The following is a 16,016-nucleotide window of genomic DNA, read 5'->3' as shown; positions in this document are numbered from 1 at the left end:
TGTCTAATACTGTAGAAATCAGTCACTGAAAGAAACTTTATAGAAATTAAACCTAGCAAATATTTTGAACATATGGTACTAGAATGCTGTTTGTTGAACAATGATGTTATTCCAAAGACAACAAATATTGTTATTATAAAACATATTTAAGGGGCTGGAGAGATGGCTTAGCAGTTAAGCGCTTGCCTGTGAAGCCTAAGGACCCCGGTTCAAGGCTCGGTTCCCCAGGTCCCACGTTAGCCAGATGCACAAGGGGGCGCACACGTCTGGAGTTCGTTTGCAGAGGCTGGAAGCCCTGGCGAGCCCATTCTCTCTCTCCTTCTACCTGTCTTTCTCTCTGTATCTGTTGCTCTCAAATAAATAAAAATTTAAAAAAAAAAAAAACAAAACATATTTAAGGCTGGAGAAATGGCTTAGCAGTTAAGGTAGAGGGGGTGCATGCATCTGGAGTTCATTTTCTGTGGCTGGAGCCCTGGCACACTCTCCCTCTCTCTCTATCTGCCTATTTCTGTATCTCTCAAATAAATAATAACATATTAAAAGCATATTTAAAATAAAGTTAATTTGCTTTGAAACCTGAGTTTCTGCCTTTTGTGTGAATTTTTGAAAGATATATTAAATCAAACTTTCTTGGTTTCTGAAAATAAAAGAAGAAATGGTTTTAGTTTAAATTCTTGCTCTTAACAATATCTAATGGTATCCTGGTTTAGTTTCTTGTATTTTAAATTTAATACAGTAAGCTTAAGTGCTATCTTTTGATGTTATCATGGAGAAACACATAATTATATTAAAATGAACTATCTGGGGTTGGGGAGAGATGGCTCAGTGGTTAAAAGCACATGCTAACAAAACCTGGGCCAGCCCTGGTTCAGTTCCCCAGTTACCCATTAGGGTGGTTAGCCTCCATGTGGCTGGACCTGAACACCAGACCAAAAGTAGTTTATGGAAGGAAAGGCTTCTTTCATCTTACATTCTGGAAGGGAAGCTTTATCTTGGCAAGAAAGCTTAGCAAAGCAGAGGCTGGGCATCACATTCTTGCCATAGCAGTGAGTGAGCTAGCCAAGCACTAGCAAGCCTGAAAAGGCATTTGTTTCTCAAGCAAGACACCCAGCCACACCCAAACACACAAATAAATAATGCATGAAAAAATAAAATGACTTCTCATTGTATAGTGCTTTGGATATAGAAATGAAACAATTGAGTAACTCCACTGGAAAAATTTTGGAATAAAGCAATATAATTAGGTGATTTTCTTCTGATAAGAATTTCTTCATGGTGTTGTTTGTTTTGTTAGTTTTGAGACAATGAACATGTACTTTAGGTTGACCATGAACACCTGATTATTCAACCTCCACCTCCCAAATACTGGGAATGCAGGCATGTATCCCTATACATGGCTGACATGAATTTCTTAATTGCAACTCTACTACTACTACAAGCTAAATTCCATTACATTGAAAACTTCAGTTGTTCTTTTTGTCTTAGTTTTATATATGTATTGCTTAGTGATTATACATACTATTATTCATATTTATATAATTTATATAATTTATATTCATATTAAAGGCTTTTGGAGACAACTCTCCAAATAATATTTATTTTTATTTACTTTTTTTAAAAAAATGCTTTACTTATTTATTTGAAAGAGATAGAGATAGTTGACACACTTATGTCTCTTACCTCTGCAAACAAACTCCAGACAGATGTTCCACTTTGCGTGTCTGGCTTTATGTGCATGTTGGGAATATAACCTGGGCAGTCATGCTTTACAAGCAAGCACCTTTCAACGATGAGCCTTCTTTCCAGACTAAGTAATATTTTAGTGAATCTAAGGATTCTTTGGTAATTCCATCATAATATCACAAACATGTAAAAAGTATTGAAGTGGAAGGTGAAGAACACATAAGGTTAAAGGAACATCAGGTTGAACTATTTGTTCTGTTCAACGTGGAACATAAAAAGATGCCAATCTTATGTTTGTAGAAGGTATATTGTCCTTCGATTTCTACTTTCAAATAAATACCCATCTTTATAGTAATACATTCCTGTGATGTATTCAAAATTTGATCCAACTTGTTAAAGTGACAGGCTCAGTAAAGTAACTGAGCAAAAGATGATAAAGACTACTATTAATATAAGAGGTGAAAGGAAACACAGTTGGCAATCTCAGGTGGAGTTTGCTGCTCTGAAAATTAGAAAAGCAAAACCTTTGACACCCATAGTAGGCAACATAGATATGCATATCATCATAAGATTTACCATGGAACCGCAATCTGTCAATTTCATATTATAACATCTAACATGTTCCTACATATTTGTTCTCATACTAGTAAAAGATTCATAAACATTTTTAGTTACAAAAGTTGTACTTCTCTTCATCTCTTCTATGTCTTTCTCATTATGTAACTGATTAACAAAATAGTTCAGGCTTGCCATTTCTTTATTGATTGTTCAAGACTATGCCAATTAAAATCAATATATATGAAAAGCTTACTATTCTGGTTGTTTGATTTAATTCAGCTTTAAAACATTTACTTGAGGGGAGTTAAGTACAGACAAACTGCAACAAGAACTTACTAATACATCAAGTTGTCCTGGTGGAGGGTCACTACTATCAGCCCAGGCTGAATATTATTCACCCTGTCAACCAGAAAGTCAAACATTACACCCTGACTCACTATCTTGGTTTGCAGTGGGAATTTATCTGCAAGATGTCCCCAGGTGCACAGATAATGAGTTCTGACTGGATCTTCTAACTTTACACTTGAAGAAATTTCCTGCCAAAAAAATGATGGAAATTTAAAATGTATATATGATTATTGAATATATCAATGTTCAAAATTCTCAAGTTTTTTAAACAATAGTAAATGTGTCATTTATATAAAGTCTAGGTTCCCATGAAAGTGAAACTACACACACTTCACCCCATGATCCAAAATTAAGCAAGTCATTGGAATTTTTACTACTGTCTGTCTCATCAATAACACACATAAGGCATATAACTAAGCATTTACTTTTTATTAAATGATAAATTAGGGGAAAACAAGAACAAGTCAGTCAAGTACAGGAGTCTTTTCCCATTAGCTGGTTTGAAAACAAAGAGAAATAGAAAATATTTGAAATTCTGTCAAGAATTTCTTATTTGTTAGAAATGATGCAAATACATGATAAAAATTATGTAATCAGCCAAAAAATGTATCTAAGGATTAGAGATGAAAAACAAAGTGTTTCAAATGGTATTCTGCTTGTTGGTATGGTTAACATTCCCTGTGGTTATTCCATTTCTGTATTTTTTTTTCAAATTATGTAGAAACTTTGTATGGACACATCATATGTTAGTACCATCATTTCCTTCTTCCCTGCCCTCACTCCACTGAGGGCCCTCCTTACTGGGATTGCTGGTATTACATGGAGTATTACATGGAGTTTGGGTTATGAGTTGTGAGGGAAGCAGTCAGTCATGGTGGGTGGAACAATATATATGAATATTACCACCCATCCTGTGGCTCTTATAGTATTTCCACCTCCTCTTCCACAAAATCCCCTGAACCTTGGTGGGTGTGCTTTAAGTCTACTATAGATTTGAGCTCTCAGCAGCTTTGGGATTTCCGATTTGGTTCATTTTGAGTATCCTCAGCATCTGTCTCCATCAGTCTGGTGGAGGGAGTCAGGCTCACCTTAGACAAACACTTGCTCATCTCACCAATTCTTCTGTGGTGTCACCTGAGCCCTAGCTGCTGTGCCAGGAGCAATAATCTTCTGCCACAGAGTCAGCTGTCTATTCTTGTTTGGATAGATTTTGGTTTCCTTTGGTTCTCGCTGTTTTTTGAAAAAGAAAAACAGATTCTCTACTTACATTTTTGGCTCCTTTGTCAAAGAACAAGTAGCTGTAGTTTCATGAACTAAGGTTTGGGTCTTCAATTTTGTTCCATTGGTCTACATGTCTATTTTTATGCCAGTACCATGCTGTTTTTGTTACTATGGCTTTGTAATATAGTTTTAGATTGGGTATGGTGATACCTCCAGTTTTTTTTCTGTGGCCATTTTTGGATATCCAGGGCATTCTGTCATTCCATATGAATTTTGAGATTATTTTTTTCTATCTTTGTGAAATGATGCTGAGATTTTTGTTGGTATTGTGTTGAATATATTGCTTTTGATAAAATTACAATTTTCACAATATTAATTCTACTTCAATCTTCTCATGTCCTCTTTGATTTTATTCTTGAGGTTTATTTTATGTTTTCAATATAGTTTCTTCACTTTCTTGGTTAGTGTTACTCCAAGGCATTTGATTTTTTTGTGGCTATTAAAAATTGAAAAGCCTCAGTTGACTTCTTGCTCTGTATATTTTTCATTTGTGTATAGGAAGGCTGCTAATTTTTATTGGTTGATTTTGTATCTTGCTACTTTGCTGAAGGAATTTGTCACCTTTAGAAATTTTATGATAGAGTCTTCTGGGCCACTTATATATAGCACAATGTCATCTGCAAACAGGGAAACTTTGACTCCTTTCCAATTTACATCCCATTTATATCTTTCTTTTTTCTTTCTTTAATAATTTTGTGGACATGTTCTCTGTGCCTTAATTTCTTCCCATTTGGTATATCCATGATCCAGATGTTTAGTCATTTCAGGGTATCCTACAATTCCTTCATATTCTGTTCACATGTTTTTTTTTTTTTTTGAACTTCCAAAGTTTTTGGACTCCCATACAATTGTTTTCTGTTTTGTCTGAGGTTCTGACCTCTACATTATTATCTTTGTTAGTGAGAATTTCTAGAGAGGCTTTTATAAGCACTCTTTGATTTTTGTTTTTTGTTGCATTTTCCTATATTGTATCCATCTTCAGGTCATGGTTTGATTTTTTTAACTGCTTTTTGGAATTCATCATTTTATTTAATCATTTCTTCCTTAGGATTAATTAGCAGGTTATTGAGATCCTCTATTTCTGGGCTCATCTTAAATTTATTTATCTCTCGGGCTGGAGAGATGGCTTAGCGGTTAAGCGCTTGCCTGTGAAGCCTAAGGACCCCGGTTCGAGGCTCGGTTCCCCACGTCCCACGTTAGCCAGATGCACAAGGGGGCACACGCATCTGGAGTTCGTTTGCAGTGGTTGGAAGCCCTGGCGCTCCCATTCTCTCTCTCTCCCCCTCCATCTGTCTTTCTCTCTATGTCTGTCACTCTCAAATAAATAAATAAATAAATAAATAAATAAATTTATTTATCTCTCTTTTGAGGTCTCTTTGGTTTTCTTCAATTAAGCTAAGCCTAGTAACAAAAGCTGTGTGCTATAAGAGATAGTTCCACACAATTTCATTTATGCAATTGTTAGTATTTTAATGATTTGCTTCTAGTTCAGCCATTTGCTTGGTCAGGATAAGTAAGGTTATTGTATTTTCATTTGGGGATTCGTTTCCTATTGTCTCCTCTATGTTTTCATCGAAGACTACCATTGTGACAATCTCTGTTGTCTCCTGCTTTTTTTTTTTTTCTTTTTTAAGTCTCCCAATCTTGGGGTAAAAGTCTATTTTACTAATGATGAAAATAGTATTTAACCTTCTAGGTTCTTCAGTGAGTGTTCTACTTGAATTTGAACTGGATTGGAGAGGGATGACAGATGTGTCTGCATCTCCTCTGCCCCTGCTTTTTTCCTCCTTCAAAGCAGCTGGGATGGGTCACTTCTGATCCACCTCTTTCAATGTTCATGGGAGTTTCATTGTTTATATGCCCGCGATTGACCAGAATCTGGTAATTTCTAAAACTTCCCCATAAGTTTGCTAAGGACAGAGCATATTATATCTAAAAACAAAATATAGTTCAAACAAGGACATTTGTTGTGAATGAAAGGAACAGAAAAATTATTCTAGGACAAGTAGCATGTTTTAGGAACATTACCAGACACATCCATCTAAGAGTCCTGGAAACCACCCCAGCTTATTAGAGGTTGTAACTGTTTTCAAGTGGTCTCCATTTATCAGGAACTGCCAAGTAAGATAAGATAATGGCTGATTGCAAAATTTTAAATAACTTAATGCAATGCTCATGAGGTCTAAATAATGCCAAGTTCTCAAGTTATCTTCTTCTCATAACAACTTTAACTTTTCTTTACCCCAGTTTCTCCATCTGTAATATAATATTTAAGGTTTTATTTCATAGGAAATTAAATTAATTACAAAGATGTATTTCACAGCATGTCATATGCTTTGTAAATGTTGCATGTGTAAGTGAAGAGGATATGAATGCTGTTCTTGCTGGCAGACTGTCCCGTCAGTGGCTGTCTAGTCAGGTGGAATGAGAATGCTCTAGTTCTCTACTGATTACTGATGTCCTCTCCACTTCTATCAACTACCAGAGATAAGTGTTGAAATAGTCACATGTAATTGTGGATTTTTTCAATTTGTGCTCTCAGTTCTGACAGCTTTCTTTTCTTATAGTATAAGTTTTTCTCATGGATACATGCACATTTAGGTTTGGTAAGCTTTGTTGTTGAATTATCTTTTCATCATTATTTAAGATCCCATCTCATCTTTGGAAACATTTCCTATTCTGTGTTCTATGTTGACTGTTATTTAATGTGTCCACATTACCTTAAGGTATATGATTCTGCTTGACTTTTTTTCTCCCTTTTCATTTTAACTTCTATTTTTTATGTTTATTAAAAAGAACTTCTGGTGCTGGAGAGATGGCTTAGTGGTTAAGCACTTCCCTGTGAAACTTAAGGACACCAGTCAGAAGCTTGATTCCCTAGGACCCATATTAGCCAGATGCACAAGAGGTGCACTCATCTGGAGTTCATTTGCAGTGGCTAGAGGCCCTGGCATGACCATTCTTTCTCTCTCTCTCTCTGCCTCTTTCTTTCTCTGTCTGTCACTCTCAAATAAACAAATAAAAATAAACAAAAAAGAAAGAAAGAAAGAAAGCACATAAATCATATATATATATATATATATATATATATATATATATATATATGAATGAACTGGTAAACAATGTAAAGTTTAAATCCATTTTTTACATTCTCCCCTGAGTAAATCCAGTTTCTTGCACATTTTACATGTTCTACCACTAAGGAAGATTCATAAGCGTATATTTTTGTGATGGAGTTTTACTCTATAGCCAGGTAGCCTAAGGTAGAATCAGTTCCCTAATACTACAGCCTCAGCCTTCAAAGTGCTGTGATTAGGGGCAGACAATATCATGTACAAGCTTCATTCTTTTTAAAAAATATTTATTTCATTATTTACCTAATTATTTGCTTTTGGGTTGTAGTATGCCAGGACATTTCTACTGCCAGGGCCATTAGCCACTTTTGCTTTGCATGTGACTTAAAATGTATGCTGTAGAACTGAACTTGGACCAATAGACTTTACAAGCATGCACACTTAACTATGGGGCCACTTCCCAGATCCCCAGCCTTATTTCTCAAAGATTATTTAGGAGTTTTAAAAATCATTTCATTTCATCTACTCTGTTGTCATAATAGCTATCAATTAGTTAAGCACAGTATAAATTCAGGCAACATTATTCTGTTTCATGTACCATAATATAATTGCATCTACTATGTTCTACTTGTACATATTTTATTGATATTATAATACATTGATTTCATTATTCTATTCTAAAACAATGAAGAAATTAACTTGCTCTTTACTTTTCCATGAATCTTCTGTCATTTATGGCATTATTCATTGTGCTGCATGGATTCAATTTTCAATGAGGTAATATTTTTTTGAGTGTAAAGATTTCATTACACATTAAGCATGTGTGCCACAATGGAATGTCTTGGTTTTGCTGTATAATATGATATCCTTAATGAGTCTCACTTTGTTTCTTTATCTAACACCTTTAGCTGTAGAAGTTATAGTCTCTGAAGCTTTCACATTAATCTATTATTCTTGTTATAATAAAAAGAGATAGTTTTAAGAAGCATGAGATGGGTTTTACCTTTTTGTCCAAATATGAACAGCTATAACTTTTACTTAGCATGTTTAAGTTAGTAACACTTCTATAAATTATGATATGATTGTTTAATTGCTATTTGTCACTTAATTTTATTCTGTATTATAAATACTTTTCTTTTTTCCAAAAACTTTCACATTCTTCTAAAATGCATATTTTTTTATTCCATTGCTTCACTTTGGAAATTTGAATAACTAAAACCATTTTCTACTTTATGGCTAAGATAGAATTATAACATAAATGTTTAATTTATTGCAATCTGTTTGAGTGAACTATAAGAATGAAATATGGGAATGAACTAAGGAAAAGAACTGTGAGAATATTTCTTATGGACTTCACAAATAACTCTTTTGAGGTCATTGCTGTGAGATGCTAAATTTCTTACTGGTAACTTGCTCTAAAGTTAATTACATGTATGTAATCCACCCACTTAAGACAGTGTTGTTGCTAGGTCTCCTTAGCCTGGATGTACATTTGGTCTCTATAGCATAGATGACCAATATTAACAAGCAATGTCTAGAGAAATGGAATGATCTTAATCTCTGTTCTTTGCTCAATTTCCTTAGTTGTCTACTTAGACTCTTGACCCAGAACAAGCAAACATATATGAGAATTGCTGACCATAACTTTGAAGACAATGAGATCAGAAGTAAGGGCCCACAGACCTGCTGAAGATAACAGTCAGGCTTAATGGGATTGCTTTGGTGATCAGAGTTTCTGTATGTTCTGGATCTGTAGAGTCCAACAGGTCAATTTCCTAAATTCCTTCCTCTAACAAATGTTTAAGTATTATCCAAACTCAAGAGCTTATCACTGAAGTAGACTTAAAACTCACTGACCATGCCTCACAGAATTTTTCAGAATAAGGGGCAGTAATATTGTAAGAGCTACAGGTTAGGATGTTATGCCCAGAGGCATTGCCTCCCCATAAGAACTTATTGCTGTTCCCACAATCCCATAGGGAATACCTGCAACCCCACTGAGGAGGGTTGCCAGTGACATGGGGACAGGGACAAGGGAAAAGAGGGTACCAGCACATGATGTATCCATACAAAATATCATAGTAAATATAATAATATTATTACTACTAATAATAATTTAGACAGCGATTAAAAACTAAAAGCTATAGTAAGAATAAAATGAAACAAATACTTTAAATTTTAGAAAAAATGTTAGCTTTTGCTCAGGTAATGTTTTACTTGTATTACTGGGATTTTTTTTTTTTTGCCTGTTATATAACAAAATGCTAATGAGGGCTGGAGAGATGGCTTAGCAGTTAAGTGCTTGCCTGTAAAGCCTAAGGACCCCAGTTCGAGGCTTGGTTCCCAGGACCCATGTTAGTCAGATGCACTAGGGGGCACACGCATCTGGAGTTCATTTGCAGTGGCTGGAGGCCCTGGCATGTCCATTCCCCCTCTCTCTCTCTCTCTCTCTCAAATACATAAATAAAAATAAACAAACACATTTTAAAAATGCTACTGAGTACTTCTATGCTAAATTCTACCACAATAATATCAGCCAACATAGCAAAGAAGATTTATTCTTGGTTTGAACTAACTTCAAACATCAGCTTCTTTTTTCTCAGTCTACTGTTAGAGACAACGAACCACTGCCTGGGTAAGATCCTGTCATAAACAGCTCTAAATTTCCAGGGGGAACATCCAAACCAGACATGGCTTATAGGAGAAAACTTATATATCCAGGACAAATTCCCTAATGGCTGAAAAGCAGGTCCCCTGTCATAGATCCAAGCAGAGAGATACAACCGATCAACTAGCACCTCAAGCAATCACAAAAGTGCATTAAAGAGTATGGGTCCTGCCAGAGCTCATACTGCCATCTTATACAACTGGGCTCAAATTCAGATCTACCCCAAAACATGCTTTAGCACTTGACCATCCCCAGTGACAGCTCTTCCAGCCACCTGGCTGGACATCCAAGCCTTTAATCAAACACCTGAGTTTAAGGAGGGGCATACATTCAAAATACCACATTCCACCTTTGGCCCCCAATAGACTCATGGTCATCTCACAGTGCAAAAATGCATTCAGTCTAACTTCAGAAGTCTGCATAGTCTTTATCAACTTAAGATTGTTCCAAAGTTCTAAGTCTTATCTAAGATTTAAGACTGACTCTTAACTGTGAGTCCTGTATAATTAAACAAGTTAAGTACTTTCAACATTTAATGGCACAGCATAAACATTTCCACTGCTATAAGTCATAACAAGGAGAGACTGGGCCAATGTAAATCAAGAACCATTAGGCAAATGTAAGTGTCTGAGTATCGCTGAAGAAAGACCCCAGACTCAAATAGTATGTAAAAACAAAGAGCATTTATTCTGCAGAATCAGCTAGTATGTGGGGATCAACCATTCAGACAAAATGGTGACCCTGAGAGTTGCTCACAGGCCCCTTTTAAGCACAACTAGGGGAATTTTAGGAGGGTTAAGTCATCTTCTAATGTGGTTGGCTAAGCAAGTAGCAGTTACAGTTGTACACCTTTGGTACACCTTTGTACCATCCTTGGGCATGTTTTGACATGTTTTAGAGACTTTGCAGGAACTGACTCAGTACCCCTGGGCAGCTGTATTCCCCAGCCACATGTCAGGGTCACTGTTGATTAACAGCATCTTGTTTGTGGTTTTACCCAGAAGTCTTGCCTGCCTCTCTGGGAAACTGAAACTTAGTCCTAGCTGTAAACTGGAACAAATTTGTTCCTCTCAGACAACATCAAACTTCTGCAGCTCAAGTATAATATCTATAACCAGTGACCATTGAGAGTTTCTGAATTTTACAATTCCTCCCCTATTGTTGGGCTGGTAGCTGGGGAAAGTTTTCATAGCAAGCCAAAAGTGTTCCTTCTTAGCCCTTGCACAGTTTGTCAATGTCCAAAATATATTTTTAAAATATTTATTCTTATTTGTTTATGAGAGAGAGGGGGTGGAGGGAGAGAGAATGGGCATGCCAGGGCCACTAGCCACTGTAAATGAAGTCCAGATGCATGTCATACCATGTGGCTTAAGTGGGAACTGGAGAATTGAACCTGGGGTCTTAAGCTTTGTAAGCATGTGCCTTAACTGCTAAGGCATCTCTCCAGCCCACTTCAAAATATTTTGAGTTTCCATTGCAAACTATGATACATCTTCCAATGGCTTTACTGGTCTCTCTACCGGGGACTTTAAATCCTGTTATACATGGCATATCTCAGCAGCAGCTCCTGGAACCATAACCCCTTTATGACCAATTTTGATATATATTTTAATACTGCAAAAATCAATACTAGGACACAGCCATATTGTTAATCTGTAGATAAAATAAATTATGACCTTGAAGAGTATGTGGCTTCCTTTCATTCATCTCCTTTTAAAGGAGTTTGAATTTCTATTATTTAGTCTTCCTGGTTAGAATCACCCCAGACATTCTTTTCATTATTCCAATGTAAAGAAGTTGGCCATTCTTAACAATAGAAGCTTTAGTAACATAAAAGCTGTCTTTGTGGCAGCAATTTTGAACTTGTTTGAATTTTTCCAACTTTAAATCCTATATCTCTCAGTTCTATATCTTCTGCCAAACAAATCAAATTACTTTTAAATGCAACCTGAATCTCACAGTTACTGGGCCGCAGAACATAGCCAGTTCATATGCCAGTAGTCCAGTTCCAACAAAGTTCTCTGAGGTCTTTCCTTCTCCTTTGAAAGTTAATAAGTAAAGCATCCAAATACAATTCTTTCTTCTTCATTTAGCATTTCAAATGCTCATCAAAATAGCCCATAAAACTTGCCTTGCCACACTGGAAGGTGTCTTCTATTGTAAGTACCAAGTCCATATCCATTCTTCAAGAATAAGATTTCAAAAAGACCAAAATCTCCACCTGGTCAGATTCATTGCATAGCAATGACCCTACTTCTCTGTATCAATTTCTGCTGTAGTCAGCACTATCCCTCTGGAATGAACATCAAAACCCAGCACAATTTATAGGAGAAAGGGTTTATTTGAAGCTTATAGATCCAGGAAAGTTCTGTAATGGCTGATGAGGCTGGCCCCCCTCATAGATCCAAGCAAAGAGCTATAATCAAAGAGTCAGCACCACAAGCAAGCCCCAAACTGGCAGCAAATAGCATGGACCCCACCAGAGCTCAGACTGCTCTCATAACTTTGGGATGGAATTTAGATCCATACCCAAACAGAGCTTAGGGCTGGACCTCAGGATCTGTCCCCAGTAAGTGGGTGGCTAGAAACGCAAGATTTCATAAAACATGTAAGATTTGTAACTAACTTTAAAGTGAGATCGTATATGAAGCATATTCAAATGTGGTGAGTTTGAACTTGTTTATTTCCTTTGGTATTTATTTACTAGATGCTAGGTCAGGACCAAAATGGAGTCACTGAGGACAGCAAGAGGGCAACAGAGAAATGAGCCATCCACATTTCTCAAAAAATTGCCCAGCCATTATCCCTCCCCTGCCTAACAAGGCTTCAAGTCTAGATTTACTGCCCCCTTCTCTCTCACCAGGTCACTACTGATCTCACCCTATGGCTAATGTAAAGAACAGAGATTTATTGCCCCTCCAAAAAAAAAAAAAAAATCCTTCCCTTCCTCACCTTCCCCAGCTGAAGAGCCTATATAGCCCACTATCTGTAACCCCAACTGACTGCTCCACTCTTGAGAGTCAGTGCAGGCAGCTCATGCCCCTCTCCCCCAGGAATAAAAACTTCCATCTTTGCCTCAGAGTGGTATCTGTGGTCTTGGCCACTCCTGAACCTTGCACTAAATAACTTGGAATTTATTTTGAATTGTAATTTCTTTTGCCACACAGTAAAAGCCTTTATGGGATAAATTTTAATTCCAACTAGAAAAAAAAAAAAAACTCTTCAAAACAAAGTAAAAAAAAATAAAGTATTTAAAGATTCCTAAAAGAAAATACATTGTACAAATCCAACTTGAAAATGTCTATGGGTTGTTGGCATCTTCTAAGGATGTAAAAACTGGAAAGCTTGCAGATACCATGCTGTCTGACAACCAGAGACTCTCCTACAGCATCAATAGCAAGAGACACATAGATGATGTGCAAAAATTAAAATTTCTTTGGATGACTAAGCTAAGAGAGAAAACAACTATCCTGAAGGTCAAGGAAAGGCAGAAGGCTCCAAGGAGAGATTAGGTATACACAAATACAACTAATCAGGTAACTAGAATTCAACTCAAATGTTTAGTGAGTTGCTGACGCCTCTAGGCAGACTACTGTGCAAGAAGAAGGATATTAACCAGTTCCAATCACAGACTTTTCTTAGTGAGCTGGACATTCACAAGAAGGATAAGGTTCAAGGGAAAGATATTTGAGGGAACCACATTCTGGCATAGGCCTGGTATAGGCCTAAGCATGAAGTTAACAGAAAAAGAATAGGGGCCTGTATAGCTTATTATTCCTTTCTTCTCCAAGAGTCCAAAAAGACATGAATCTGCTAAGGCAAGGGAGCTTATCTTTACTCCTCTGTTTTTGATACTGTTCTTTGCTATATAGCCCAGTCTAACCTTGAACTTGCTATGTAGCTCACACTGACCTCTAACTCACCATTCTCTTCCTTTTGCTTCCTGAGTGATGATATTACAAGGAGGTGCCACCATATCCAATTTAAAATTTATTGTTATTACATGGGATAGACACAGAGCAGAGAAAGAGGTCACAATAAAACATTATACCCAAAGTAAAGGACATAAAAATAATTGTGATGCTGTATTATACATCTTCTTTATGTACATGGTACTTTAAAATGATGCTTATCCTTTAATATAAATGTTAGGTAGGACAAGAGTCTCAAGATGGAGTTGAGATGAAGGAAGAGAACTGCAGCCTGACATACAACTTCAGATGTTCATACTGCCTAACCCCTACTTCCCTGACTTAACAATGCCCTCAGCCATAGTTTCCCACTGTTCTGAAACAACCTGGCTCCTGTCCTGATGGCACCCCCTTCTGCTCCATTTAATCTTTGTCCCTCTGACTAATTAGCTTCTCCACTCAGTTCCTGCTACCCCCTGCATTCCTTAGTCTTTTGTATTCTATATCCCATTCCCTAGAGTCACACCAGCTGTTCCCCCCCACCTCTCTCTCTCTCTCTCTCTCTCTCTCTCTCTCTCTCTCTCTCTCTCTCTCTCTCTCCTCTGGTGAGACAGCTCAGACCCCAATAAGCAGCTTTATCCCTGCCTCAGAGTGGTCTTGCATGGTCTTTGGTCATTCCTGAATCTTAAAATAAATGCCTTAAGACATAAACTTTCAAAAAAAAAAAAAACAATACAGGAGCTAGCAGTAATCAAAACATGTATTGAGAAGGAAAACTGGGGGCTGGAAGGATGGTTTAGTGGTTAAGGCGTTTGCCTGCAAAGCCAAAGGACCTCGGTTCAATTGCCAGGATCTACACAATCCAGATGCACAAGGGCACACATGTGTCTGGAGTTCATTTACAGTGGCTCGAGGCCCTGGCATGCCTATTCTCTCTCCCCCTTTCTTTACATCTCTCTCTTTCTCTCGAATAAATAAATAAAAATATTTTTAAGCAGGAAAACTGACAATATATCTCCTGTCTGTTATCTATCTTAAAAATATAAATGTGTCCTACCTTGTCCCCATGAGGAACTTCTATATGTCTGTGTCTGTTGTATTTGCAATGCAGATGTACTTTTCAGTTTCTAAGTGCTTGGAGTTAAGTTGATTTCAGTTGGATAAGTTGATTAATATATTTGATATTTTTCCAGTTAACAAGATAAATATGAACAAATTTCATGGACATGAAAACCTTAAGGGAAATATAACATGTTTATTCAAGTGATTCAAACCATTTTTACACTATTTCCAAGATCTAATTTTAATGTTATTAGTGATAAAGTAAAAATGACCATATTGTCCAGTCTTGGTAAAGATGTAGCTGAATATTTCTAATATATTGACAACAATGCTAACGCAAATGATGAAAAATTTCAATTAAGAAACATGAGAAGGGCTGGAGAGAAGGCTTGATGGTTAAAGGTATTTGCTTACAAAGCCTTATAGCCTGTACTCAATACCCCAATGCCCATGTAAAGCCATATATGTGCAAAGTAGCACATGCCTCTTGAGTTCCTTTGTAGTGGCAGGACCTAACACACCCATATTCACTCCCTGTCTTTTTCTGTCTGCCTCTTTCTCTCTGCCTATCTCTCAAGTAAATAATTTTTTAAAAGAAATATGAGAGAGCTGGGCATGGTGGTGCATGCCTTTAATCCCAGCACTCAGGAAGCCAGAGTAGGAGGATTGTTGTGAGTTTGAGGCCACCCTGAAATTACATAATGAATTCCAGGTCAGCCTAGCACAGAGTGAGACCCTACCTCAAACACCCTTCCCCCCCACAAAGAAAGAAAGGGAGGAAGGAAGGAAGGAAGGAAGGAAGGAAGGAAGGAAGGAAGGAAGGAAGGAAGGAAGAAAGAGAGAGAGAGACACACAATGAAGGAAGGAAGGAAAGGAGAGAGGGAGGAAGGAAGGAAGGAAGAAAGGAAGGAAGGAAATATGAGAAGCAAGAGCAATTGAGTATGTAACTCTTTCATTTTGTTTGGTTTTGGTCTTGGTTTTATGTGGTAGGTTCTCCCTCTAGCCCAGGCTGATCTGAAGTACACTAGTTAGTCTCAGGCTTGCCTTGAATTCACAAAGATCCTCCTACCTCTGCCTCCCAAGTAAGTTCATATACAGGACTTTAATTTTTTGCATGTATTTTTTTCATTTTTCTTTTTTTTATTAATTAGTTTTGTATTCAGCAAATATAGTCAGTTTGGTATCATTATTAGGCTCATCTGTGACCTACCCCCCCCCCCCTTGGCTCCTCCTTGTTGAGATATATGGGTCACGCCTTGTGGAGTTAGCCCACAGTAATGGGTAAGATAAATATCTCTGCATATCATGACCCAACATGTGGCTCTGACAATCTTTCTGCCCCCTCTTCCACAAAATTTCCCTAAGCCAGGTTGGGTTCATTTTTGGATTACTTCCGTGATGAGGTGTTGGGGGGCCTCTGGGTCTCTGGCT

This window comes from Jaculus jaculus, chromosome 4 (genome assembly GCF_020740685.1).
Source record: "Jaculus jaculus isolate mJacJac1 chromosome 4, mJacJac1.mat.Y.cur, whole genome shotgun sequence".
NCBI classification, from domain to species: Eukaryota; Metazoa; Chordata; class Mammalia; order Rodentia; family Dipodidae; genus Jaculus; species Jaculus jaculus.
This window is presented reverse-complemented; position numbering follows the sequence as displayed.